General features: G+C 40.6%; 1 long non-coding RNA gene across 1 annotated transcript in view; it reads left to right on the top strand.

The window, feature by feature from the left end:
* Positions 1–14,871, top strand: part of LOC122465749 — a 53,744-nt gene extending 38,873 nt beyond the window's left edge. The window contains exon 4 of the long non-coding RNA XR_006290780.1: positions 14,766–14,871. This is a non-coding gene — a long non-coding RNA (uncharacterized LOC122465749). The remainder of the gene's footprint in view (positions 1–14,765) is intronic.
* Positions 14,872–26,925: the final 12,054 nt, after the last annotated feature.

The raw sequence follows: 26,925 nt of genomic DNA, 5'->3' as shown, positions 1-26,925 counted from the left end.
TAAGGTTATAACTAGAGCTAGTCAAACTTTGGAATTTCTGTCCTGTGAGAAACTCCAAGATTTTGAAATTTGGTTTCATCCTGAATTGGGATGAAAAGTAGAAATCTCAGAATTTTTCTTGTGAAATGAAATATTCTGAAAATACTTCATTTCACTTTATTGAAATGTTTTGTTTAGATGAGGTCAAAGCATTTCATTCTGACTTTATCATTTCAACTTTTAAACTATATTATGAAAGTAAAATATATTATGCAGAAAATATATTATGTTAACATAATTTCAGATTTTATTATATTAAGTAAAAACAAAACATTTCAACCATATTGAAATTCAAATTTTGACAAAATCAATATGTTCCTGTGATACGTTTTGATGTTGTCAAATCCAAGTTTTTAGATGGAAAACTGTTCTGCTGGAAAATCTGCAACCAGCTCTAGTTATAACTATATGGTATAACTAATTCTTTTGATAAAAGTCTCAACATTTTAACCAGCACCTGTAAAGCAACTCGAGAAAGTGGAAACCAGTTCATATAAAATAAAGTAAAAACCATATCTTTTCTCAACGTTCAAATTGGACCCACCTAGACATTTTCCAAGGTGTAGGGAAGTTTGGTAAATTGTGTTGGTTTGTTTCCTTTATTTTTTTGCATGACTCTTCACTTCCTGATTTTGGTTGTGACCAAATGTTGAAATACCAAAATCATGCAAGCGATACTTTCCTTTTTGTGTTTCCTATTCAGTAAAAGTTTTCAAAAAGGCCAAAAAGATTTACAGAAGAAAATGATTTGGGTAAACTTCAGTTCCTTATCTGAAGTAAGGCTAAATTTTTCAAACTAGGGTGCTTACAGTTAGGCATCTAAATCCATATTTAGGTACCTAAATAAAAGTGGGCTGATTTTCATAGGGAATCAACACCTGCAGCTTCCGTTAGCCTCTTTAGGAGTTGCAGTTTCTGAGCACCTCTGAAAACCAGGCCACTTTTATTTAGGTGCCCAAATATGGATTTAGATGCCCAACTTTAAGCACCCAAGTTCAAAAGACATGGCCCAAATCTATAGTCTCTTTAATCACTAATAACCCCACACTCATTTGTTTTCCATTTGCCAACTCAAGGCTCTAAAATGTTGGTTAATAACAGTGTTATCATTCTGCAGTCTTCACAACATAACCCTATATTAATGATTTTGGGCTAAATCTTTAGTAAATGGGCATTGCTCCACTGACTTCAATGAAGCCCTGGCCATTCACATCAGCTGAAGAGCTCGCCATTTATTTTGCAAAATGTTAGAGCTTTAAAAAGCTTGTCATAGTGATGGGACATACCAAAGAATCTATTAACATGCACAGTAAAGCCTCTGCAGGTTATATTCCACTCAGGCTGTTTCTGGGAGCAGTAGAATGGGAAAGAACACTTCAAAGTGAGAGATTAACATAGTAAGTTACCTGAGAATTCACTTTGAGATGCAGCACTGTTTAGAAGAGAATAAAAAAGTATTTGTTGTATCTCACTATTCTGAAATATACCAAGTTCTTATCTTATTCTAGAATATGTTGGCTCTACCAATGGCCTGCTGGATGACCTTGGCCAAGTTATTTCCCCTCTTTGCCTCTGTTTCCCCTCTGTTAAATGGGGATAATGATACAGATTCCTTTGTAAAGTCCTTTGCGATCTAGGGGTGAAGAGAGCCATATGTTATTATTTGGTAGGATGAATGGAAGAATTTCTGCAGAGGTAAAAGGAACATGAGCCAGCTAAGCAAGCTTTTCTAATTAGGCTACATGCTGTCTCCCTTCTCTCTCCCAGGCATAGAAGGCCCCAAATACAGCAGAACTGCTGTAGTTCCATTGCAAGCATGGAGAGTAGCCACAGAGAATTTGTGCAGGGTGACTGAACCACCTCTGCTCTGCATTGCATCTCTTTACCTGTGGAGAGGTGTGATGGCAGGGTAGGAAGAAGAAGTGACCAACGGATTCACAATAAACATGGATCCAGAGACTTAAACTCACAGTTTTGAGAGGCCCTGCTGCTACAGCCTATGAATTATATTGTTGGTAGAAAAGTGGCTGCACAACTTCTCTGTGTGAAGGCACCAGCTTGCAAGGGAGTATTACTTTATCCTCAAACTCTCTTAGGTTCCGTGTGCATAGCTGGTTTACTTGGAGTTTGCATGAGAGAGAGGAATTGTCTCATGATTTGTTCATATTGCAAGACAAGAAATGGCAAAGCCTATTACAGGAAAGCAGAGTTTATTCAGCTGGGCTGTATGTGCAACACACTTAATTGTATCTGTCATACACAGTTCGTGACAATTGAAAGGCAGCCTTCATAGGGCCAGTGTATTAACTTTGCTGAAGTCAGAGGAATTATACCAGCAGTGATGAATAATGGACCATTCTGTCTGTTGGGTTTGTTTTGTAATTAGAAATATTAAATTTAATATCCACGTTTGATTGTGGTTGCTCTGTATTTATTGAATTGTTAACAAAGTTGCTGAACTAGTCTGTTTGGCATATGAAATAAACTCAAGGGAATATAAAGAAACTAGATCTGAAAAGGAGCAATGAGTTGAGATAATAATGTTAGCTCCAAAGTGTAGTGGGAAGGCTGTATTCTTTATCCTGGAGACACTGGCCCAGATCAGAGTCTTGACCACATGTGAGGAGCACACGGTACAATTTACAGTGCAAAAATGAAATTTGTATTTCTCCAGTTCTGGGCTTGCTATTTATCTGGCTGTTTAGGTACTTATATGGCCCCCATCAGCATGTTACCTGAGAACTTCAAAATAATTAATGAGTTTATCCTTACAACAGCCCTCTGAGATAGGGATGGTGAACTGATGGACAGAGATATTAGAGGTCTGATCCAGCTCCTATTGAAATCTAGAGGAATCTTTCCATTGGCTTCAGTGGGAGATTGATCAGGGACTAAGGGCCAGATTTTTAAAGGTATTTAGATACCTTTAGTTGCTTAGTAGGATTTTCAAAAGCACCTAGGCACCTAAATATCTTTAAAAATGTGGCCCTAAAATTCACACAATAAGTCTGTGGAGGAGCCAGATATTCTGAGTGCACCCTGATCTTCTGAGTCATGGATCAGTAGTTTAACATCCGATGTAGCTCACAAAAGCTCATGCTCAAATAAATTGGTTAGTCTCTAAGGTGCCACAAGTACTCCTTTTCTTTTTGCAGATACAGACTAACACGGCTGTTACTCTGAAACCTAGTTTAACAAGAAGACTCTCCTTTTTCCATGGCTCTGTATTAGGCTATTCCCCTACCATAAATTAGGACAGTCTGATATCTGTTCTAAATTAGACTGATTCCTAATGGCCTCAAGTTTCTCAAATGGCAGGCAGGAATCACTGGAGCTTAGGGAAGCCCTGATCCATGTCATCTAGACTGGCCACAGAGAGGGAGAGTAAAATAGGAGCTATTATCCTTGTTCTATGCCACCAGAGGATCCCCCAATGTATGGGTGATCCTTCTATGGCTGCCTTTAGGGCCTCTTTGTGAACTGATGTTATGGGGTGGTTTTTACATTACAAAGACTACACAAATTATCCATTTTACTGTGTGGCATGTAAATATTACCGTACTGGCAGATGGCATAAATGTGATCTAATTTAAAAATTAAAAATAATGAAGATTCAAATGTTAAAGGATTTATTCTGTTTACTGTTAAAGGCTCTTAGGTATCCTAATGAAGACAAACTGATTCATTGTTTCAATGTAAGACAACAGGCAGTTAACTAAAACATGATTAGCTGTAGCTTTATAATGGAAAAACTTTTGAACTGTGAATAACCCTTTCAGCATTTTGATTTGTGATGGAAATCATGTGAGAGGGACAGAACAGTTGAATGTACTAGTCTACATCTTAATAGTTATTTGGTTTTGAAGTTGGAATTAAGTAATAATCCATTATTTTATTTAACTCTATTATAGAAAATGCTATTAGAGATTATGATAGGTGCACAATATTTACCACTAAATAAAGAGATATTTTTTAAAGAAGCTGAATTTTTAATTAACCTCCTTCCATAAATGAAAAATCAAAACATATGCAAATTTACCTTGTCTAAACATAGTTTGGCCGTATAGATATCTTAAATTTAGGCATTATGTTGTCAATGTATAATGCATTTGTCGGCCCAGATAGATACAGTTGGCCTGATTTTCCTCTCATTGGTTTTATACTTATGTAACTCCTAATGGGGCTGATTTTGGTCTCTCTTAATATTATAAGACCAGAGTAACTTTAGTGAAGTCAGTGGAGTTAAACCAGTTTGAGATCAGACTCGGGTCTACTAGCTTCAATGGGGTTACTTTTGATTTACACTGATATAGGTTAGAGGAGAATCAGGCTCTCTATATACAAAACCAATCACCTGCCAGGGTCAAAGATCAGACCTTCAGAATGTCTGATCTCCTCTGAATCCATGTATTTCAAGGCTACCGGGAACTATGTGCGGTATCCAGGATAGAAAATACCCTTGAGAATTTTGAGATGTTTGAACATTTGAAATTTTTGATTAAATTGGATGCAGTGTGCAATTTGGTTATTTACAATGACACCAGGCCTTGAAATTAACCAGAGCAGAAAAGAAGAGTCTGTAGTGCATTTCAAATGATCTCAGATGCCTGTGAGCTAAAGTTTTTTTTTGTTTTTTGTTTTTTAAATAAAGAAGCTCTTCCCTTGGTAACTCTTCAGAAATTACCACTAAAAGACATTCTTATTCAACCAAGTCACAGCTCTTTTAAATGTAATAATTCTGCAAGTACAGTAACTTTATTTCCAGGTACAGTGATAGTTGTGATATGCACCTTATAAATACATAAGATAGTTTCCCCTGTCCGTCCCCTATTACTCCTCATCTAGTGACTCATTTACCCCAAATATTTATATCTACATTTAAAATTGTCGTCTTGAGATTAGAGAATTGAAAATAAAGTTTAAAAAAATCCATGGAAGAAATGCCCTCTAACTATCCCAGCAGGCTCTTGCGCAGCTGCTTAATACAGATTTTCACAGAAGATACTCTTTCACTCAATACCTCACTCAACGCATTTGGATCCAGATCCTGCAAAAATGTATGCACCTAAGTAACTTTACACACAGTATTTTGTCCCATTGGATGGTGACTCTCAACCCAGTGTGACTGGGCCCCTTTGATGAGACTATTCAAGTGCATAAGTGTTTGGAGGATTAAGGCCATAACATTGACCTATTTTTCTCTCTTTAAGGTCGGAAAGTTTAATCTTCTCTTTTAATTGGTGTTATGTTCAAGTAATGAGGGGGCAAAACAGACTCTGAAAGTGTGATTCTGCTCCCTACTGAAAGTTTTCAAATTCAAGAGGCACCAGGGCAGTAAAAAATAATTATGTTTTTGTTTTGCCTTTGGGAAAAAATTAAAGTATTTTATGTTTACCATTTCCTCTCTATTGCTCTAGGCAGCCTTGTTTCCATGATGTGGAGGCTGGATCCTGCTTGCCAGGAAGTGGGGACTGACAGCTCCAAATGGGATAGTTAGCAGGAATAGTTAGCAGGAATCTGCCATCTGCTGTCCACTTCTCTTAACTGAGGGATTCAGATGCTTAGCTTGATCACTGATCTCATTTTGTGATCTACCTCACGTTAACTGCCAGGTTTCCTTGTGGCTGGTAGCAATGTGTCTGGTAAGAGATACCGTGAGCTATGATCTATATTCTTGTGAGATGGTCCCTGAATTCTATTATTTCTGTGTAACTGTGATTTTTAGGCACATCCTGGAAGATGTCTGGAACCTGGCATATGGATATCATCATAAATCTTCTGGGGTTAACTTTTCAAAAGGCTGTGTCGGTCATAAACATGTGAAACTGGGAATTTTGAGTGAAATTATATATATTATATGGTGCAATTTCAACATAACTTCAACGGGGATGTAGGTCTGTGCTAAGTCCCTTAGGGTTGATAACTGTACTACCACTTATGTCGGCAAAACTTATGTTGCTCAGAGGTGTGAAAAAACACCCCTCTGAGTGACATAAATTTAGCTGGCATAAGTGATCGTGTGCACAGCAGTATGTCGGTGAGAGAGCTTCTCCCGCCAACATAGCTACTGCCACTTGTTGAGGTGGCTTTATTATGTTGACAGGAGAGCTCTCTCCAGTCAGCACAGAGTGGCTACATGGGCGATCTTACACTGGCTCAGCTGCGTCGGAAAAAGGTGTGCCGCTGTAAGCTCGCTAGTGTAGACCTGGCCTAAGTCTTACCAGGAAATGAACAGGAAAGGTATTAATTGGGCAGTACATCCACTTTGGATGATGAATGTGGTCCAGCACGTACTGGAATGGTGGATCTGAGATAGCATTTCTTTTCTTCTGCTAGAAATGCTATTTCAATGATTTTGGCAGTTGTTGTGGAGGAGGGATTTTGTCTGGGCTAACTAATGTGTGTAAAGTAATTTATAGTTCTGCTACAGTTATGCCAATCAATTTCCCCATGTAGACAGGAATCTGTGATCCATAAGGAAATATGGGAAAAGTATAATGGTGATGACAGTATAAAAACTGAGTGAAAAGGGATTAAGTTGAAATATAAAGGAAGGGTGTTGATTGGGGTAAAAAGAAAGATTGTTTATTATAATTACTAATTTTTCTTTATACATATCAGTTCCTTTTAAAAATAATGTAAGAGTTGGGGGAAGCACAGTTGGAATAGGTGGGGAGGTTGGGCATGGGAGAGTGCTAAAACCTTCTTTTAATGGAACTACTGGTCCAGCCACTGAAACAGATATTTTAGGAAGGTATGCAGAATATGGAGATTCTCCTACCGTCTATTGCCCTGAGTGGTATTTTGGAGACAGGAGACGATGCTAGGTACCAGGAACAATTAAATAGGTTATGAGTTCTGGCTGCTGTTGGCTGGAGATTGGGCAAAAACACAGTGGTTGGTCATCTGTGATTCCCCTCCCCTTTTTCTTTTACAAGAAAAAAAATCTCAGTGACAAGTCATCCAACCAATCAGTAGACCTTTTCCAGGCTAGCTTCACAAAGGAGAGAACTACAGATATCCCTTTAAATGAGAGCTTAGGTCCTTTGCCCAGAAAATGGATCCACTGGTTTCAGTGGCCGATGCATTTATCTGAAATTCTGTTGGCTATTATAAAACCAACACACAATTTACAATGATTGGCAATCTCTGCTTAATGAAGGCCCAAGACACCTACTTCATCGTGGCTACCTTTATTATGATTCTCTTTCACTCTCCTGAGCACCAAATTCACCAGTAAAACTGTGGGGGGGAAAAATAAAGGAGCTAACATAGCTTTTTAAAAGGTTATTCTTGGTTTGCATGCAGTAACATTAATTTAAAAAATTGCTTTACGGCTTTTCTAATTTTCTAATACAGTTCTTATACTCCAATTATTTTAGATTTAAATGAACTGCACACAATAGCTTTTTATTTTTGTAAAGTAATATCCGGCCAGTCAGAGCCAGACAACATAATTCGCATGCCTGATACTAAACTACTGTAACATTGGGGAGGATGACTCAGATATATTGTTTAAACAATTTTCCATTATAATTCGATTAATAATTTCTGGCATAAAATGAGCATAATTAATGGTTCATATTTGATTAAAAGCATTTTATTAACTTAAACCTTTGAGATAATTTGACAGAAATTATAAAATGAAGCTAAAGAAAGAAACTATAATTATTTTATAGTAATTATAAACAATTACATTTGTAGCTAGCTGGAATCTTATGGACTGGTGAAAGACAGACAATTCAGAGTTGGAGCTAACGCTCTGCCTTACCTCCTATTGAAGTGGAACAGTATGAAATGTGACTGGAACGTAAACATGCCAACTGGTGCGTCGTATAAAAGTACAGAAGATTCTGGAGGTAGGGACTGTCACTTGCTATATTCATAGATTAATAGATTTTTAAGGCCAGAAGGGTCCAGTAGATCATCTAGTCTGACCTCCTGTATAACAAGGCCATAGGACTTCCCTGAATTAATTCCTGTTTGAACTAGGGTGTATCTTTTAGAATAGAAAATCCAATCTTGATTTAACATTTTTGAGTAATGGAGAATCCACCACAACCCTTAATAAGTTGTTTCAATGGTTAATGACTGTCACATTTTTATTTGTGCCCTATTTGCAGTCTGAAATTTGTTTCTCTTCAGCTCCCAGTCATGGGATCTCATTATTTTTGTCTGTTAGATTGCAGAGCCTTCTATTATTAAATTTCTATTCCCCATGTAGGTACTTAAAGACCCTTAACTTTTTTGTTGATAAGTGAAGTAAATGGAGATCCTTGAGTTTCTCCCTATAAGGCTTGTTTTCTAATCTTTTAATCATTCTTGTGGCTCTTCTCTCAACCCTCTCCAATTTTTCAGCAGCCTTCTTGAATTTTGGACACCAGAACTAGACATAGTTTATAAATGTCTTACTTTAGTAGGTTTCAGAGTGGTAGCCATATTAGTCTGTATATGCAAAAGCAACAAGGAGTACTTGTGGCACCTTAGAGACTAACAAATACATCTGGGCATAAGCTTTTGTGGGCTAAAACCCACTTCATCAGATGCATGGAGTGGAAAATACAGTAAGCAGGTATATATACACAGTACATGAAAAGATGGGAATTGCCTTACCAAGTGGGAAGGTCAGTGCTAACAATTAAAGTGGAAGTAATTTCCATACTAATTTCCCCCTACTGTTACTCACACCTTCTTGTCAACTGTTTGAAATGGGCCACCCTGATTACATTGGCCTCATTAGCACTACAGAAGTGATTTTTCCTCCCGTTGTACTCTACTGTTGAGAATAGCCCACTTCCACTTTGTTAGCGCTGACCCTCCCCCCCACTTGGTAAGGCAACTCCCATCTTTTCATGTACTGTGTATATATACCTGCCTACTGTATTTTCCACTCCATGCATCTGATGAAGTGGGTTTTAGCCCATGAAAGCTTATGCCCAAATAAATGTTGTTAGTTTCTAAGGTGCCACAAGTACTGCTCGTTGTTTTTACTTTAGAAGCTGCTTCTTAACATCCTCCTGAGTTACTGCTGGAATGGAAAGTATTTATCATCAATATATGAATACATCATATATTTTTTCCATTTTTTCCATAACAGAAATACTTGAAGACTTCTAAATTTCTTTCATTATTATTGACAATTCTACCATCTCCATCTAGTAATAGGCCAATACTATTATTAGGATTCCTTTTGTTCCAAATATTCTTAAACATTTCCTCTTATTGGCTTTAACTCTGCTGGTCATTGATTTCTCTTTGTGTCCTTTTGCCTCCCTTATCAATATTTTACAATTCCTATCATCTAATTTATATTCATTGATATCAACTTCTGTATTTTCTCATATGTTATTTTTATCTATATGTCTAGTGTCTCATTCAATGACGCTCTGACCTGCTTGAGCCCTCTAGACACTACCATTATATAAATGATAATATTAAAATTAATCAGCAAGCATAAATCATCTAGCTAGTTTAATCTATGCATAGTCAGTCTTTAATACAAGTACAGTAGATCACCAAAACTTATCATAATCTTTGGATGCAAACATTTGAAACTGGACAGTAATGAAGTTCTAATAGATTATTATTTTGGATCCATATTAATTTTAATTGATAAAAGCCAACTTTTGTATAGCAGCACCATGGGAAGGTGGTATCACTTCATCTTTCAGCGTAGATGTTAATTTATACAGTCATAACATGGAGAAACTTTTTGCTCTTGAATTTAAATAGACATTGCGCAGACATTAACTTAGAAAGCCCATAAAAACTCAGGGCACATTCCTCAGCTGTGCAGATTCCTCTAAGCCACCTTTATGCCTCCCCAGATCCTGATGCAGATTACAAGGGCCAAGTGAGCCCCTTGCACAAATTACAGCAGCCACAATGCTGCTCTAATCTATGCCAGCTAGAACAGTTCTTGAGGGATATTCTGCCAAGAAGGGAGCTGCGAGTCAGGATTGAGCAACTTGGGCTGATCCTGAGGACTAGCCAGGCCAGCCTCCAAGGTGATTAATGACCTGAGCTGGGTTGCGATAGGACTACCTGATTGGCCGGCTGCCTGATTGGCTGAATGCAGCCAGAAGGCCTGCTTTTAAGTTCAGCTGCAGTGGTGGATTACTGGCTGCTCAATATATCTGCCTTCAGCTATGATTGCTCCTGTCCCTGCCTTGCTTCTGTTCTGCTCCAGCCCTGTTCCTGACTCCCTCCTGTCTTGCACCAGCTCTGCCCCGTCCTGCCTCTGTCCAGCCCAACCCCACGTTTCCTTTCTGGTTCCCAACTCCTGACTCCATCTCTGACCCTTGACTCTGGCTCCTGATTCAATGTGGTTCTACCCACTGAGATGGACTGCTGGTGCCTGGACTCCTGACACTGTGAAGCATATCACACTCCAGCTCCGTCCCCCAGAACTCCTTTTCCTGGCCTCATTTGGCCCCAGCATGTCCTATGCACCAGGAGGCAGCTGGAGGGGGGCCTGACGTAAAGCTGATTACACCACTTTTATGTCAGCCCAGGATTGCAGGGCAAGGAATCCTCCCTTGCAAGCCATGGAGTCACAGGGGAACTATTTTGTTGCCGCTACTCTAGCCGAAGGGCAAGAATAGCCACAATTTTGCTTGTCCCTGGAAACCCCTAGGGGAGTGTGGTGACTCATGAGATGGTGAGAGGAATCAGTCTTCCTCTTGGTTCCTCTGGTCATTACTCATGTTTTTATGGCTTAATGAACATAGCTATCTACAGAGAAACTGCTCATACACTTGTATACTTCATCGCAGGTGATAGCTTTCTAATTAAGTCTGACATTACCATAGTGTGTGTATAGTTCTAATCCATCCCTCAGTGTTCCTCAAGTTCTAACATTATAGTTTATCGTAACCTGGCACTGTAGGTAGAAGGCTAATAGTTACAAGACTATGGTCTAAGGTGAAAGTCACTGCAGCTATATACTTCTAATTGGGTAGGTGATGAACAGAAATAGAGACTGGTTTCTGATCTTAAGTACACCTAAGCTATGACTACACTTAAAATGTTACAGTGGCACAGCTCTAGCTGCACTGCTGTAGGGCTTCAGTGTAGACACTACAGCGAGGGGAAGGGTTTTCCTATTGCTGTAGTAAATCCACCTTTTGGAGAGGTGGTAGCTAAGTTGAGAGAAGAATTCTTCTGTTGACCTAGTGCTGTCTATCCCGGGGCTAGTCAACATAGCGATGTCTCTCCAGGATGTGGATTTTTCACACCCCTGTGAGATTATGCCGATATAATTTTTCAGCATAGACCAGCCCCGACTTTACACTCATGTAACTGCACTCTTTATCTACCCTCTGTCAGAGGAGAATCAGTGATATTAGTAAAACTTTGTTCTGGCCCAAACTGCAGAAGTCTGATTTTTACAACTGACGGCAGGTCTACACTTAAAACACTGCATCGGCGCAGCTGCACTGATGCAGCTGTGCCATGGTAGCTCTTAAGTGAAGATAGTCCTATGCTGATGGGCGAGGAAAGAGTCTACTAGAGCTTCTCCCATAGGTGTAGTTAATCCACCACCAAGAGAGGGAGCAGCTATGTTGACAGGAGAAGCTCTCCTGTCGACATAGAGCTGTTTACACCGGGGGTTAGGTGGGTATAAATATGTCATGCGGGGGTGTGGATTTTTCACCTCCCTGAGTGATGTAGCTATACTGATATAAGTCAGTAGTGTAGACCTGGGTTGAATTGAGGGCAAAACATGGCCTTTAACTTAGTCCAAACTTACGGTGTTGATCTGAGGGAAGAATCAGTGTCTTAGTCGGTCACAGATGGCCAAAAATGCCTTCATACATTATAGTAATGCTGTCAAGTATCAGGGGGTAGCTGTGTTAGTCTGTATCCACAAAAACAACAAGGAGTCTGGTGGCACCTTAAAGACTAACAGATTTATTTGGGCATAAGCTTTCGCGGGCTAGAACCCACTTCATCGGATGCATGGAGTGTAAATTACAGATGCAGGCATTATTATACTGACACATGAAGAGAAGGAAGTTACCTCACAAGTGGAGAACCAGTGTTGACAGGGCTAATTCAATCAGGGTGGATGTAGTCCAGTCCCAATAATAGATGAGGAGGTTTCAATTCCAGGAGAGGCAAAGCTGCTTTTGTAATGAGCCAGCCAGTCCCTATTCAGGCCCAAATTAATGGTGTTAAATTTGCAATGAATTTTAGTTCTGCTGTTTCTCTTTGAAGTCTATTTCTGAAGTTTTTTTTTTTTCCAAGTATAGCTACTTTTAAATCTGTTATAGAACATCCAGGAAGATTGAACTGTTCTCCTGCTGGCTTTTGTATGTTACTATTCCTGATGTCTGATTTGTGTCCATTTATTCTTTTACGTAGGGACTGTCTGGTTTGGCCAATGTACATGGCAGAGGGGCAGTGATTTTTAGTCCCAGATCCTCAAGGGAACAAATTCAACTGTGTTGGATTTAGCATCTAGATCTCTAAATTAACTGAAAGATGTTTAAAGACCTGTAGTCAGACAGCAACATATTGACTACAAACAGAAGGGGAAGCTTAAGAACCCAAAGATTAAATTCAGTCCTAGGATAGGTATGTAGAGCTCTCACTTAAGCTGTATGAGGGCAGAGAATGGCAGTAACTTATGCACTAATGGCCTGATTCTGCTAACCTTGCTCTTGCTGAGTTTCTTCATCCTCAAATTGAGTTCAATGGAACTACTGAAGAAATAAAGTGCAACTCAATGTGAGTAGCAGAATCTGGCCTTAAATTTGATCCACATGCTCCTGTTTCAGGTGGAAGCATAGGAAGAATATAGGCATACTGATAAATAAACCTTCTTTTCATAGAATTGTAGAATATCAGGGTTGGAAGGGACCTCAGGAGGTCATCTAGTCCAATCCCCTGCTGAAAGCAGGACCAATCCCCAATTTTTGCCCCAGATCCCTAAATGGCCCCCTCAAGGATTGAACTCACAACCCTGGGTTTAGCAGGCCAATGCTCAAACCACTGAGCTATCCTCCCCCCCGCCCCATTTTATTCATATGGTGTCATTTCCTGGGGATCTGATTTCACAAACAATCAAGATAGGGACATCTGGAGATCCACATTAATGTACCAGGGCAGAATATTGGCAAATCAACATTTAAGGAAAGAGTCTACTAGCAGCCTCTTAAATACTTAACAAATTTACAAATATCTACAATACACAGAACTAATCAGAGGGCAGACTTTGGCCCTATTTGATTTCATCCATGAAGTGTTTTAGTTTAAAACCTTTAGCATGTCTGCGAGATAACTGCCTTTTGATGTGTCCTTGGTGGAATTGGTTTGCCAGAATCATCTCTGTGAAATTCCTGGAATGAGAGGAGTAATAAACTAAAATGCTTCAGTACTGCCAAGGAGAACAGCTCTTTGAACAGTAGATTTAAGATTTTGCGTGGGCTGGACTCAGAGGTTACACTTTCTCCGTTGTGCTTAAATTTGAAATTCTAAGGAGAATATATGTTAATTTTTTTATTTAAAGAAGTTTTATTGTTTTGTAAAAATAGACACCGTCATAAATATAAAGGGAAGGGTAACCAGCTTTCTGTATACAGTGCTATAAAATCCCTCCTGGCCAGAGGCAAAGTCCTTTTACCTGTAAAGGGTTAAGAAGCTCAGGTAACCTGGCTGGCACCTGACCCAAAATGACCAATGAGGGGACAAGATACTTTCAAATCTGGAGGGGGAAAAAGGCTTTTGTCTGTCTGTGTGATACCTTTGCTGAGAACAGATCAAGGATGCAAACCCTCCAACTCCTGTAAAGTTAATAAGTAATCTAGCTAGAAAAGGTGTTAGGTTTTCTTTGTTTTGGCTTGTAAAATTCACTGTGCTGAAGGAAATGTGTATTCCTGTTTTTGTGTCTTTTTGTAACTTAAGGTTTTGCCTAAAGGGATTCTCTATGTTTTGAATCTGACTGCCTGTAAGATTATATTCCATTCTGATCTTACAGAGTTGTTTTCTTATCTTTTTTTGTTCTTATAGTAAAGTTCTATTTTTAAGAATCTGATTGGGTTTCTTGGGTCTTAAAAATCCAAGGCTGGTTTGTGCTCATCTTGTTTATTCTCAAGCCTCCCCAGGAATGGGGGTGCAAGGTCTTGGGGGGATATTTTGGGGAAACAGGAACTCCAAGTGGTCCTTTCCCTGTTCTTTGTCTAAATCACTTGGTGGTGGCAGCATACTGTTCAAGGACAAGACAAAATTTGTGCCTTGGGAAAGTTTTTAACCTAAGATGGTAAAAATAAGCTTAGGGGGTCTTTCATGCAGGTCCTCACATCTGTACCCTAGAGTTCAGAGTGGGGAGGGAACCCTGACAGACACAAAGTAAGAAATGAAAATATATAAAAACAAGGGTACCTTCTAAAGAGAGAGAAAAAACAGGAATTGGTAATGCATGTGTTACATAAACATACATTACAGACTATACAAAACGTCACATATTCAATGACAATTATAGTAATTATTTACTAGATTCCAGACGCTAAGGAGAAAGACTGCTTGTTACAACTGTAAGCATAAATTCTCTTAAATGTGTCTCATTAGAAAGGAATATATCCAATTTTTAAAAATAATTTTAATAGCTGTTACCAATAGACGTGAAGTTTCCAGTATGCATATCCACTGTACTTTACAATATCTTTTATGAATATTAGCAAAATCATAATCAATATATTAATATAGCTTTTATATTTTTCTAGGATGGATCTATATTTTTTCCTCCAGAACAAATAGGAAAAGGCCAGTATGAATAAATATTACGTGTGCTGTCTGACTCATCCAGCAACAGAACCATTCCGAGAGCTGTGCATTAAACATTTTACTTGTATTCATATAGCTTTACAAAGCAATCAAGAAATTGGATGACTGATGATCTCATTTGTTGCGAAGGTTCTTTCATACTTTCTCTCGCTCAAGGCTTGTCTACATTTGAAACACTACAGCTTCAGTGCAGCAGCTGTGCTGCTATAGTGCTTCAGCGTATATACTCACTACGGTGACAGGAGGGGTTCTTCTGTCAGCACAGTTAATCCATCACCCCCAGAGATGACAGCTAGGTCAATGGAAGAATTCTTCTGTTGACCTACTACTGTCTACACTGGGGGTTAGTTCAGCTTAACTACACTGATCAGGGATGTGAATTTTTCACACTCCAGAGCGACATCGCTGGGTTGACTTAACTTCTGAGTGTAGATCTGGCCTCAGTAGATGATGGAGTTGTCACAGTGTCCACCTCCCAAATCTTTTGTAAACCTAACAGTAGTGTAGCTGAACTGGCTACTGTGAGTCCAATTCTGTGAGAAAGTGAGAACCCCCAACTCGCATTTACTTCAAGGGGAGATGAAGCCATCATGTTTTCCCTGTAAATGTGTAGATCTAATTAAGCAAAGATTTCAGAAACTATCTAGAAACGTAATAATGGGCATTGCATGTTTTAACCTAGGCAAATGAAAAAATATTTTGCCCTTTCTCTTATACTCAACAAAGCAGGACATAACTCTTTTCCTTCTCTGAGTCACCACTTCTCTTTCCCAAGCCACCTCATCTCTTTTCTTCCGGTTTAGCCTCTCATTTGGCCACCAAACTGCCACCCGCAGCCAATGCTCCTGGTGAAAGCCTGCTGGGTGGACCGCTTTTTCCTGCAATTAAGCGGCTTCCCCAGTCAGACAGCTCCTTTGAAATGTAGTACTTAGTAGGCTGTCTGTCCAGCCCATGTCTAAAGCTGCATTTGCTGATAACAGTTTATGGTAGAGCTGGTTGGGAATTTTTCGATGAGACATTTTTCACTGGAAAATGTCGATTTGTTGAAACCAAAACTTTTAACAGAAATGTAGCTGTTTAAAAAGGAAGGTTTCTCAGGTCCAGGATGGAAGTAAAAGAGCCCTCCTCCACTCTAGCATAGCCAATAGCTGGGTGCTTAGGGCCCACCCTTAGAATAGGGGAGAACAAGGTTCCAGTCCCTACTCTGAATTGTGAAACCATGAATTTTTCACAAAATAGAATTCTTGTTTTCTGGCCAGTCCTAATTTATGGCTTTGATCCTGAAACTCATTGCATGTGGGCCTGAAATAGGAGTTCTATATAATATGAAAAAAAGATAGAAATAAATGAATGCTCTTTAGGAACATAAGTCCTATGTGAATTGGTACACTCAGATATTTGGTATAGTCAACCTTTTGCTTTGTTAAGAACTCAAACTGTTTTAACAAAACATACTTTTTTTTTCTTTTTACGTAAAAGCTGACAAATTCCAATGATAGTAGAAGCTGCAGTGATAATTAATTATTTTAGCAAATGCTGATGTAATTATATTTGTTAGTTTTCATACAGCATTATTTTAGATAGACTCACACACTTCCCTTTAGTTGCAGGTATTTTTTTTTCTTTGCTATAAAGAAGAAACAAACTGCTAAGAAGCACTAAACATTAATCTGCCCGAACAAATACTTATGTTCCCTAGCGGGGTCTTTCATAAGTTCTGAAATCAATATCTAGGGTCCTACAGTTTTGAAACCTCTAATACTGACTCTGCTTTCTCAAAAGTACATTCATATCCAGAATAAGGCTACAGCTACACTACAGCTCTCTTGTGTAGCCGCTCTAAGCTGACGGGAGAGAGTTCTCCCATCAATTTAATTAACCCCCTCCCAACGAGTAATGGCATCTATGTCTGAGAGAAGCTCATAAGTTATACCGACATAAGTGATAGCCTGAATATATACTGGAATACTTCCAGTTTACATCTGACAATTATTTTAAAAATGGTAGACTCTGCAGCATAAAACTATGTAAGAAACTTAAGTTGTACTGCAGGCCAGATGGAAAATTTACAGGTGCACGTTACTCCAGTGTAGGGTGAGTCAGTTACTCATTGAATGTATACATTTATTTCAAAGTTTTGTTGATTAATTTAAGTCAAAACTGAACAGAAGTAAAGAGAACCCTATGACTGGTCCAGATTCTTCTGCCCTTACACTGGGCCAGATTCTTAGCTGATGTAAATAGATTTCTGTGGAGCTACATCAATTTACTGCAGCTGAGGATCTGTTCTACTGAATTGTACCTTACCCCCAACTTAGTCAATGGTATAACTCAGGAGTAAGGTAGGAGTTATTCTAAATAAGGGTGTCAGAATTGGGCTCCCTGACATCAGTTAGGGTGCATTTGTGTTATGTAGATTTCTGGGATGAACACTGCTACTGTATTTCATAATTATTATGTTTTAGTTAAACTTTTTGCAAAACTAGTAGGATTGGATCTAATTTAGCTCTGTGATAGGATGAAATGCCTGTCTAGCTTTCACTAACAGGGACAAATGCTGCTTCCTTTACATATGGGAAACTCATTGAGTAGTCTCACTGAAATCAATGAGTAAGGTGAACAGAAGTCGGGTATTAATGCTTGGCTGTAATACTGAATAATATGCTTAGCATTTACGCAACATAATGCTTTATAATCTCTAAAGTGCTTTACAAATCTTACCTAACTAATCCTCACAGCAACCCTGTGAGGTAAGAGATGAAAGCCACGGCCTGAAAAATTTCCCCAACACCAAATTTCCTGAGCATTATATGTACTAGCCTCGGTGGAAAAAACAAACACCCACACAGCCAGGCCCCAAAAGGCATGCAGGTTTACTTTCTAATGGAATAGCTTCACTCCACTCACAATAAATCAGCTCCAACCCCCTCTGCAAATAAATCCCTTTATGGATCTGACCCACAAGTGGCTCCCTAGGCCCACTCACCCAGTCAAAATTTCTACTCCCCTAGGCAAGTCCTAATAAAGTATACATTACTCTACCGCTCTTGAGATTTAGGTATTTTGACTTTCCAACACAAATGATAGCTTCTTCAAGAAAAAATCAGTTGTAGTAATGCTAACCTATGTACACTCATGTACCAAAACTCCTGTGTGATCCAATATGTTAGTTCCAGCTGGGAAACTTTTACAAGCAGCACAACACTTACATCTTGTTAAACTGAAGATCAAGAAAACTCCCAACCTTACGAATTTCACGTGCAGACCAAATGTCTGTCAAGTGGAGTGCCCCAGGGGTCGGTCCTGGGGCCGGTTTTGTTCAATATCTTCATAAATGATCTGGAGGATGGTGTGGATTGCACTCTCAGCAAATTTGCGGATGATACTAAACTGGGAGGAGTGGTAGATACGCTGGAGGGGAGGGATAGGATACAGAAGGACCTAGACAAATTGGAGGTTTGGGCCAAAAGAAATCTGATGAGGTTCAATAAGGATAAGTGCAGGGTCCTGCACTTAGGATGGAAGAATCCAATGCACCGCTACAGACTAGGGACCGAATGGCTAGGCAGCAGTTCTGCGGAAAAGGACCTAGGGGTGACAGTGGACGAGAAGCTGGATATGAGTCAGCAGTGTGCCCTTGTTGCCAAGAAGGCCAATGGCATTTTGGGATGTATAAGTAGGGGCATAGCGAGCAGATCGAGGGACGTGATCGTTCCCCTCTATTCGACACTGGTGAGGCCTCATCTGGAGTACTGTGTCCAGTTTTGGGCCCCACACTACAAGAAGGATGTGGATAAATTGGAGAGAGTCCAGCGAAGGGCAACAAAAATGATTAGGCGTCTAGAGCACATGACTTATGAGGAGAGGCTGAGGGAGCTGGGATTGTTTAGTCTGCAGAAGAGAAGAATGAGGGGGGATTTGATAGCTGCTTTCAACTACCTGAAAGGGGGTTCCAAAGAGGATGGCTCTAGACTGTTCTCAATGGTAGCAGATGACAGAACGAGGAGTAATGGTCTCAAGTTGCAATGGGGGAGGTTTAGATTGGATATTAGGAAAAACTTTTTCACTAAGAGGGTGGTGAAACACTGGAATGCGTTACCTAGGGAGGTGGTAGAATCTCCTTCCTTAGAGGTTTTTAAGGTCAGGCATGACAAAGCCCTGGCTGGGATGATTTAACTGGGACTTGGTCCTGCTTCGAGCAGGGGGTTGGACTAGATGACCTTCTGGGGTCCCTTCCAACCCTGATATTCTATGATTCTATGATTCTATGATACTAAGATAAAGTTTCAATGATTATCTAATCATTACATCTTGATAGAAAATAAGTCTCTGAAAAATCTTCAAACTTGACATAAAAAAGGAAGCAACTACTTTACCTTGTGACACTTTGTTGGAAGAAAACCAAGTACAGTAGCTAATACTTGCCACAGAGTATATAGATTTTCAAATACCACTGCCTCATTTCTAATAAGCCAGTGCGCCATTAATTAATAAGTATGCTAGCAGGGAATTGATGTTTTCCTTTTGATTTAGTTTACTGATAACTCTCACTGTAAAGCTTGTGATTTGAGAGCTGGTACTCTGTATGAAGGAAGCTTATAAAAATATAGCATTGTATAGTATTATGGGAACGGGCCTTGACTGAAAGATTTATGATATGGGACCTCATTCACCACTGCCTTGAACCTGAGAAGTGAGTGCAAAGATGGTGTAAAATAGTAAAAGCTGCCACTAAGTCAAAACTTTTATTTAATTCACCATTAAAAAATAAAAAAACATTATCCAGTGGAAAGAGTTCCAGATATATGGATTTTACAATACAAGGTAAAGAGAAGCTCCCATTTTGAAAAGTAACAAGGAGGGGGTAGAGAGTCCCACAATGTAGTAGTGCGATAAGTGGGTGGGAACATAAAGGAATGTGTATTTGGCTAGTTTCACATGCTTGACACTTTACAGAATTTTAAACTTTCCAATTTCTGCAAAAAACGAGGCAGGTGCTATACAGACAACAGCCTCTTTTACTACACAATCCTGATCATTCCCTGTCTGTCCTATGCACTGAATGAGGCAGGGATCCACTGGAAAAAAATAATATGTGATACTGTAATAAACCTCTATCATAATGCACAAGGGGGGTGGATTAAAGTTGCATAGGAACTCTGAATTCTGGCATTTCCTAACTTTTGAGTGCTTGACTTTGCAATCTTCATGTTCTCTTAACTTAGGTTTTTTGGATGTAATTTAATATTAGTAGAGTACTGTGGATGGATGGTGCTTAAAGGATAAAAGTATTCTAGTTTACCTAGGTTCTTCTACCACCCTATTCAGCATAGAACATAAGCACCATTCAGTAGTGTATTAACTATGTGACTGATATCTGTCACATGTGGTTCATTTTTTCTTCCTCTTCACAGGGGGCAGAGCCTGCACTAGGCATAAGCAGACTAAGCAATTGCTTAGGGCCCCAAGCAGCTCAAGGGAACCCCCTATTCACTTTTTATTATAAGAACTTGCCAGTGTTATTACTGGGGGGGAGACACAAAATATTCCTGCTTAGGGCCCCCATTGGGCTATAACCAGCTCTGTCAGGGGGAGAACTGTGCATGCGGTGCAGGGTTTTGGATTCTTTTAAACGTACATACTTCTCTGTGTTAATTTTAGAGATTGCAGGTTGAAGAAGTACACCTTGCACTTGGCTTGGAAGGTGGTGATGTTTGCGATACCAGTTAGTTCCTGTGTAAATTCATTGCACAGTCTTTAGTGGCCCTCAAGAAAGTTCTGTCTCCTGCATGGACAAGCTTTACCCTTATGGCAGAAAGTTCCATTGTGCCCAAGTAGCAGAGCTATCAAACACAGACTTCATCCTAGTGCTTTAGATGATCTTTTAGATATGCTGGCCCAGGATATTGCACATTCAAGTTAAGGACCAAGACTTTGAACTTTACTCAATAGTTCTGATATATTTAATACAGTATTAGTTTCATGTTGCCTATATGTATGCTTCTCCAGTTTGGTTTTTATAGTGTTCATGAGTTTTATGTATTGTTATTTGTCCTTTGGACACTATCATTAGTGGGTAGGATTTTCAAAAGCATCTAAGTGACTTAGGAGCACAAGTCCTGGTGAAAGTCAATGAGATTTGTGCTCCTAAATTAACTGGGCACTTTTGAAAATTCCACTCCTGTATAAATAATTTCTCTTTTGTTTATTATCCTAGTAAAGTGTTACATATTTTTAAGAGTATAAGAAATGATAATTTACTGTGTTTAAATTATTACAATGGGAATCAGCACAGAACAATTGCAAGCAATGCAGAATGATGGAGGCAGCATTAATCATAAAAACCCTCCAGAGAAATAAAACCTTGTTACAGACAGATTCTGTACTGTGGGAGACATCTGTGAGAGGAAAACTATAAATTGAAATTGTAACAATGAGAACTGACTACAGCATGAGTAAGAACTTCAGAAATAAGAGAATCAAAGTAAGGATGAATTCTGACCATGTTCCTGAGGGACAGGCAGATGTCATGGAAAAAGGAAAAATGCAAGGAAAATCTAAGACTGGGTTCAAGGATGACTCTTGGGGCTTGATTATCCTGACATTTGCTTAACATAAGGCCCCTAAATTTCCAGCCACAGGAGCAAAGCTAAGGACGAGCAGCAAAAGCACAGCCAGAGATGTGGGAGAAAAAGAACATAACCCTATGAATGATGACTCAGTCATATCATGAGAACCTTCCTGACTCCAATTAACAGATTATTCACATTTCTTCTCAAATGATCCCTTTTACTAAATTCTTCAGCTGCTCAGTTATTTCACAGTAGTAAGGAGAGCAAGTGAGACCAACTGAATAAGGGACCCTATGTAGTTCAGAACAACAATCATACCTGATATATTTACTCTCTTCCCTTGGGATCTAGGTCCCCTGTCACTTTCTTATCTGTCTGACTTCACCTTCCCGGCTCTTCATGTCAACGTGCGGCTGCTCTTTTCCCTTCTGCTAGAAAGCTCATGCTTATGTAACACGCTCGGTGCCCCCGTCACATCAGCCTTCTTCGCGGGGGAGCGCCACAGGTTTGGAAGGGCGTTTGTTCCCGAAGGATCCCTTCCACTCGCCTGCCGCTAGCTCTAGTTAGGAGGGGGCAGGATCTCCCGCTGTCGCTTTCCTGCTCTCTCCCTGGAGCAGATCTCGCCCACGCCTTTCGATGGCCGGGGAATCAAGGCTCCCTATTTATAGCTTCTGCGCCCTGGCAGGTGTGCAGCCCCCCGCTTCCCCGCTCAGCCACAGCCGGGGCGCACCCCCGGCCCGGCCCGGCCCGGCCCGCCCCAGGCTGCGGAGCGCGCGGGGGGTCGGAGCCCGGGGCCCGAGAGCAGCGCCGGGCGGGCAGGGGCCGGGAGGGGGTCACATGAGCAGCTTCGCCTCACCTTGCTGCGCTGGGCGCGGGCTGCGCGCTCTCCGCATCCCGCTCGCTCCCATCCTGGCGGCGGGGAGAGCGGCCCCCGCCATCCCGCAGGCAGCCGGGGGGAGGGGAGGACGCGAGCAGAGCCGGGCAGCGGGGAGAGCCGGGCAGGCGCCGCCTCCCAGGGCAGGATGCAGCAGCTGCTGCCCGTGGCCGGCACCGGGTGCGCGGACAGAGGCGGCGGATGAGGCAGCTGCCCACGCCCCCCACCGGCAGGTGCAGGTAAGTGGGGAGGGGGAAAGGGCCGCAGCCTGTCCTTGAGATGGAGCCGGCAACCGCGGCTAATCCGAGCCGCCTCCTGGCGATATGGCATGCGGGCTCCTAGCGGTGTGCACGCACTGCTCTGTATCGCTACGGACCACACACACGGCGAGTGTAGCTATAGACCGCGCGCACACAGAGCATAGTATAGTTCTGTGCTGTGCACGCACTGCTCTGTATCGCTACGGACCACACACACAGCATACTTGGCTATGGCTACACACACAGAGCATAGTATAGTTATATACTGGGCACGCACTGCACTGTATCGCTACGGACCACACACAGCATAGTATAGCTATAGACCGCACACACACACAGACCATAGTATAGCTATAGACTACACACACACACAGACCATAGTATAGCTATAGACTACACACACACACACATACACAGCATAGTATAGCTATAGACCACACACACACACACAGCATAGTATAGCTATAGATTGCATGCACATTCTATCTACTTTGCAAACACTAGATCTAGATGTGAATGCCATACGTCTCTGAATGCGCTCTGGATTGAGTGTATGGATGTCTCTGCCTGACTGTGCCTGTATTTTCTCTCTCTCCCCTCTACTATCCCCGGCTGTAACTTCTTCCGCATGCTCCCTCTTCTGTTTTGGAATCACTAACTCTCAGTTGTACTGGCAACAAGCTGCCTCTTTGAATTGCCTGACTTTTCCGTTCCCTGAAAGGAAAATAGGTCAAGTCTTTTTAACAAAAGACAAAAAAGGGGAACTCAGGATTCAGCCTGGGTCTGGTGATTTTGGATTCTTACAGGGCTCTAGAACCCTGATCCTGAGGTGGATTATTGTGCTGGTTACTGGCTTCTTTGTCTATTTTGCTGCTCTTGAAAACTTTTAATTACTTTGCAAAGCTTCATTCCCCCTCCCTGCCCTCTCCTCCCCTTCAGCTGGAGGCACTGCAAGATGTGCCAACTTCTAATGATAAGGGGAAGAATAAAAATCTCACTATTAATATTGCCTCTCTCTTAGCCTCTTTGTTCAGGCGGTGGGTCCACTTCAAGACAGGGAAACGTGATCGTAATCAGCTATGTCTATACCCTGGTTGCTGTGCCAGGAGTATAGCTGCTAAGCCGTGACTGGCTGGTTTCTCCCCCCATATTTAGTACTCAGCTAGCGTTTGCATATGCATGGACCAAACACACTTTCCTTGAGCAGCCTCCTGGGAAGCTATATGCTATAACCTGGAATGTGTTTAGCTTTTGACACTTCCCAAGTAATTGTGTATTTTCATGTTATTTCTGTTTTTGATAGTTGGATTTAGCACCAGTTACAAAGAGTGGGTTATTATTTGAATACATGTTTTTCAGTTATGTAGCAGTACTTTAATAAGCAATTTTTACAATTCAAAGCAAGTAATCGGCAAAGTGATATGTTCTGTTTGTTCATTCTTCAACAGTATATTCAAATTGTTATTCAAGTATTGCTTTTGTAATTCCACAGTCCTTAGTGCTGCAGATTAATAGTTGTTTAATGAGCATTTAGTCTGATTTTTTATAAATGCCGAGCTCCTGAGCCCACTGACTTCAGTGGTAGCTGCAGGTGCTCCGCATCTCTGAAAATCAGGCATTAGTTCTTTTTTCTTTTGCAAAGAAAAAGATGAGCATAATTATTTCAACAGCACTGCTGGGTTGATGTGATACAGAGGCTGAAATTCCACACTGACATCCATTGTTCATCTTGACTTTACCAAGCTGTCATGTGAATTATGCCTCTGCAGTTTATGATTCTGAATGTGAGAATCAAGAAAGAGAGATGAAAAACACCAGAGGCAATCTATGCACATGAGCTGTAGAAAAGGTCATTGTGGCAGCTTGGAAAACCCAAAAGGCAGATTCTTTTGAAGGACAGTATTTCGAAAATGCTTTTCATAACTACAGTTTATTTTCAGGCTAATATTTATATTTCAGTTATACACATCCTTTTTTGTAGAAAATCTGTTTTAGTGATCAGATTTGTACCAACTCAAGAAGAACCTTGATTTTAAAGATGAAATTAGTGTGCTGATCTTAAAAGTAAAGATTTAATTTACGTTGTCTTTTTGTCATAGCTTATATACAGAGATATTTCAAAGGCACTGGTCATTTTACTTGTCCAGAGAGATGCAAAAGTGAAGCAATGACATTTGCATAGATAATTTGGCTATGCATTTTAATATTACCTGTGTCAAAAATATCCTCAAAGGGCTTTTGTGCATTCCCAGACTATATATATTCATTTATGTAAGTGAAACTGCATTTGTAGAGAAAAGAAACAAGCTAGTCTTTATAATTTTTCTCATTTGAAAGTTGTATAAACCTTATTTTATGATTGAGCTCAATTCCACCCTCAGAGTTGGGGAGCAGATTCCAAAATTTAGAATAATTCATGTAGTAGAGGGACAGCCAATGAACAGTCTCCATTAATAAGTTTTGATCAACAGCTGTTTTGCCATCCATTCTTGACTGCTGAACCAGAACGTGGAATGACAAAATATTCTGCAAAAAAGTCAAGACTACTCACAGTGCATACAAATAAGCATGTGTCTAAATCTTTGCAGGAACAGGGCCTAAATATGCAAGTGTATGTCTGTATGTTGGAGGAAGACGGAGGGGGGGACATGTATGTGAGAAAGCCATATCTAGAAATTTGTCCCCAGCTATACCTGTAAACTTAATGCTATTTGTATAATGCTCAGAGATCTATTGATATATTTACATGTGCAGAATCAAACCCATTCTATTTACATCTTTTTAAATAATGTAGTAATGCCCAGTTTATTTAAATAGTTCAGTCTACACTGTCACAGTCAGGGCAACTGCACCTGTATTTCCTCTCCGTGGTCTAGCAAGGGCACCCACTTTTAGGCTTCTGGGTCCAGCTGTCACCCCTCTTGGGCAGAGACCTACATCTCTCTCCCCTCACTGTTTTTTTTTTTTTTTTTTTTTTCCTTCAGGCTGAACAATTCCCTGCCTACACTCTTATTCTCAGTGAGCCAGACTGCCTAGCCAGGGCATCTGTGCTTTGCTTTCTCTTCAGAGGCTTCTGCATAGCATAACTGCCTGCAGTTAAAGTTAGCACACAGCCCTTTATAAGCCAACACATGTGTTAAGGTGAAAGCATTACAGAGAAAATATTAGAAGAAACTACATGCATGCTGGAAAAGAGATCACCCCTTGCCCCCAACTCCAGCAAAGATTCTAGTAAGAGTCACTCCCGCAAACCTGTCATAGGCCATATAGCCCCCCCACCAAGTTAGTGTGGCACTGCACTTACTCCCTGCCTCAGTTTCCATTCCCAAGCCAATAACTTCACTTCAGACACTCTTGACGTGACTCAATAATACCCTCCTTAGGACTTGTTTATTACAAAACCTCATACAAAGGGGGCCATAACAATAAGTCCCAAATAAACAAAAGGTGCTTCTGGTTTTCAAGGTTCCTTTATAGTCTGTCCTCTAAGTTCTGTTCTCAGTCTTTATGTCTCAGCCCCTACTCCTGGAGCTTGGGTAGTTCAGGCAGTTATTGTCCCCCTCTTTACTAGGAGTACACAGCTCTCCTCCTGGAGCTGGGTTGCGATTTATCTCCCTTAACTGGTCCCATTTAGTCCTCAGGCTCGGAGGGTTTAGCAGCCTTCTCCTGCTGTAGTTTGCTCCCTATTAACCCAGGACCCTTCTTACTCCTTGCAGTGTCTGCAAGCATCTGCCCTACTATGAAGGAGGAGTAGCATTTATGCTGTCCCCTTCTCCCGGCTCATTTCTTATTGGCTACGTGACAGCTGGCTGCCCCACCCTCTGCAAGGTTCCAAGCCTTTAAAGATACAGTTACAGGATTCCTTCTAAAAGTTACATCTTCCTTTCTCCCTATCTTCTCAGGCTTTGTGTATCAAATCACCCCCAAACTCTTATAGGACTATGCCATGTGACAGACAGGACTGACCAGTAGGAAGTACTGCCCTTAAGGGGTATACTACCCCACCACAAACGCCACATAGGGATTTTTCTGTGGTTGCAAGTTCATAACTGCTTTAGCTCAGAACAAGCATCAACATGAATTGGATAATCTTTCCTTTATAGAGTTTGTGCCTTTGATCTTCAGATTCCAATAACAGGTAACCAGTATATAATCATGCTCTCCTCAGGGTGTAGCTTCAAAAGGCTGGGGTTTTGCATAACCAGAGATGGGAATTTGCATTCACCTCTCCCTAGAGATTCCCTGGGCAAACCACTTGACACTGTTTGTCCAAAATTCTTTTGTTGTCTGGCCCATTGTTCAGTATAGTCCTTTGAAATTCAGAACACTTCCCAGGGCTCACAATAATATATAATCTTTGCATTTAATACAGTGTACTCTAAAGATACTTAAT

The sequence above is a fragment of the Chelonia mydas genome, chromosome 4 (genome assembly GCF_015237465.2).
Source record: "Chelonia mydas isolate rCheMyd1 chromosome 4, rCheMyd1.pri.v2, whole genome shotgun sequence".
NCBI classification, from domain to species: Eukaryota; Metazoa; Chordata; order Testudines; family Cheloniidae; genus Chelonia; species Chelonia mydas.
The sequence above is the reverse complement of the archived record's forward strand: the minus strand, read 5'-3'. Positions and strand labels throughout refer to the sequence as shown.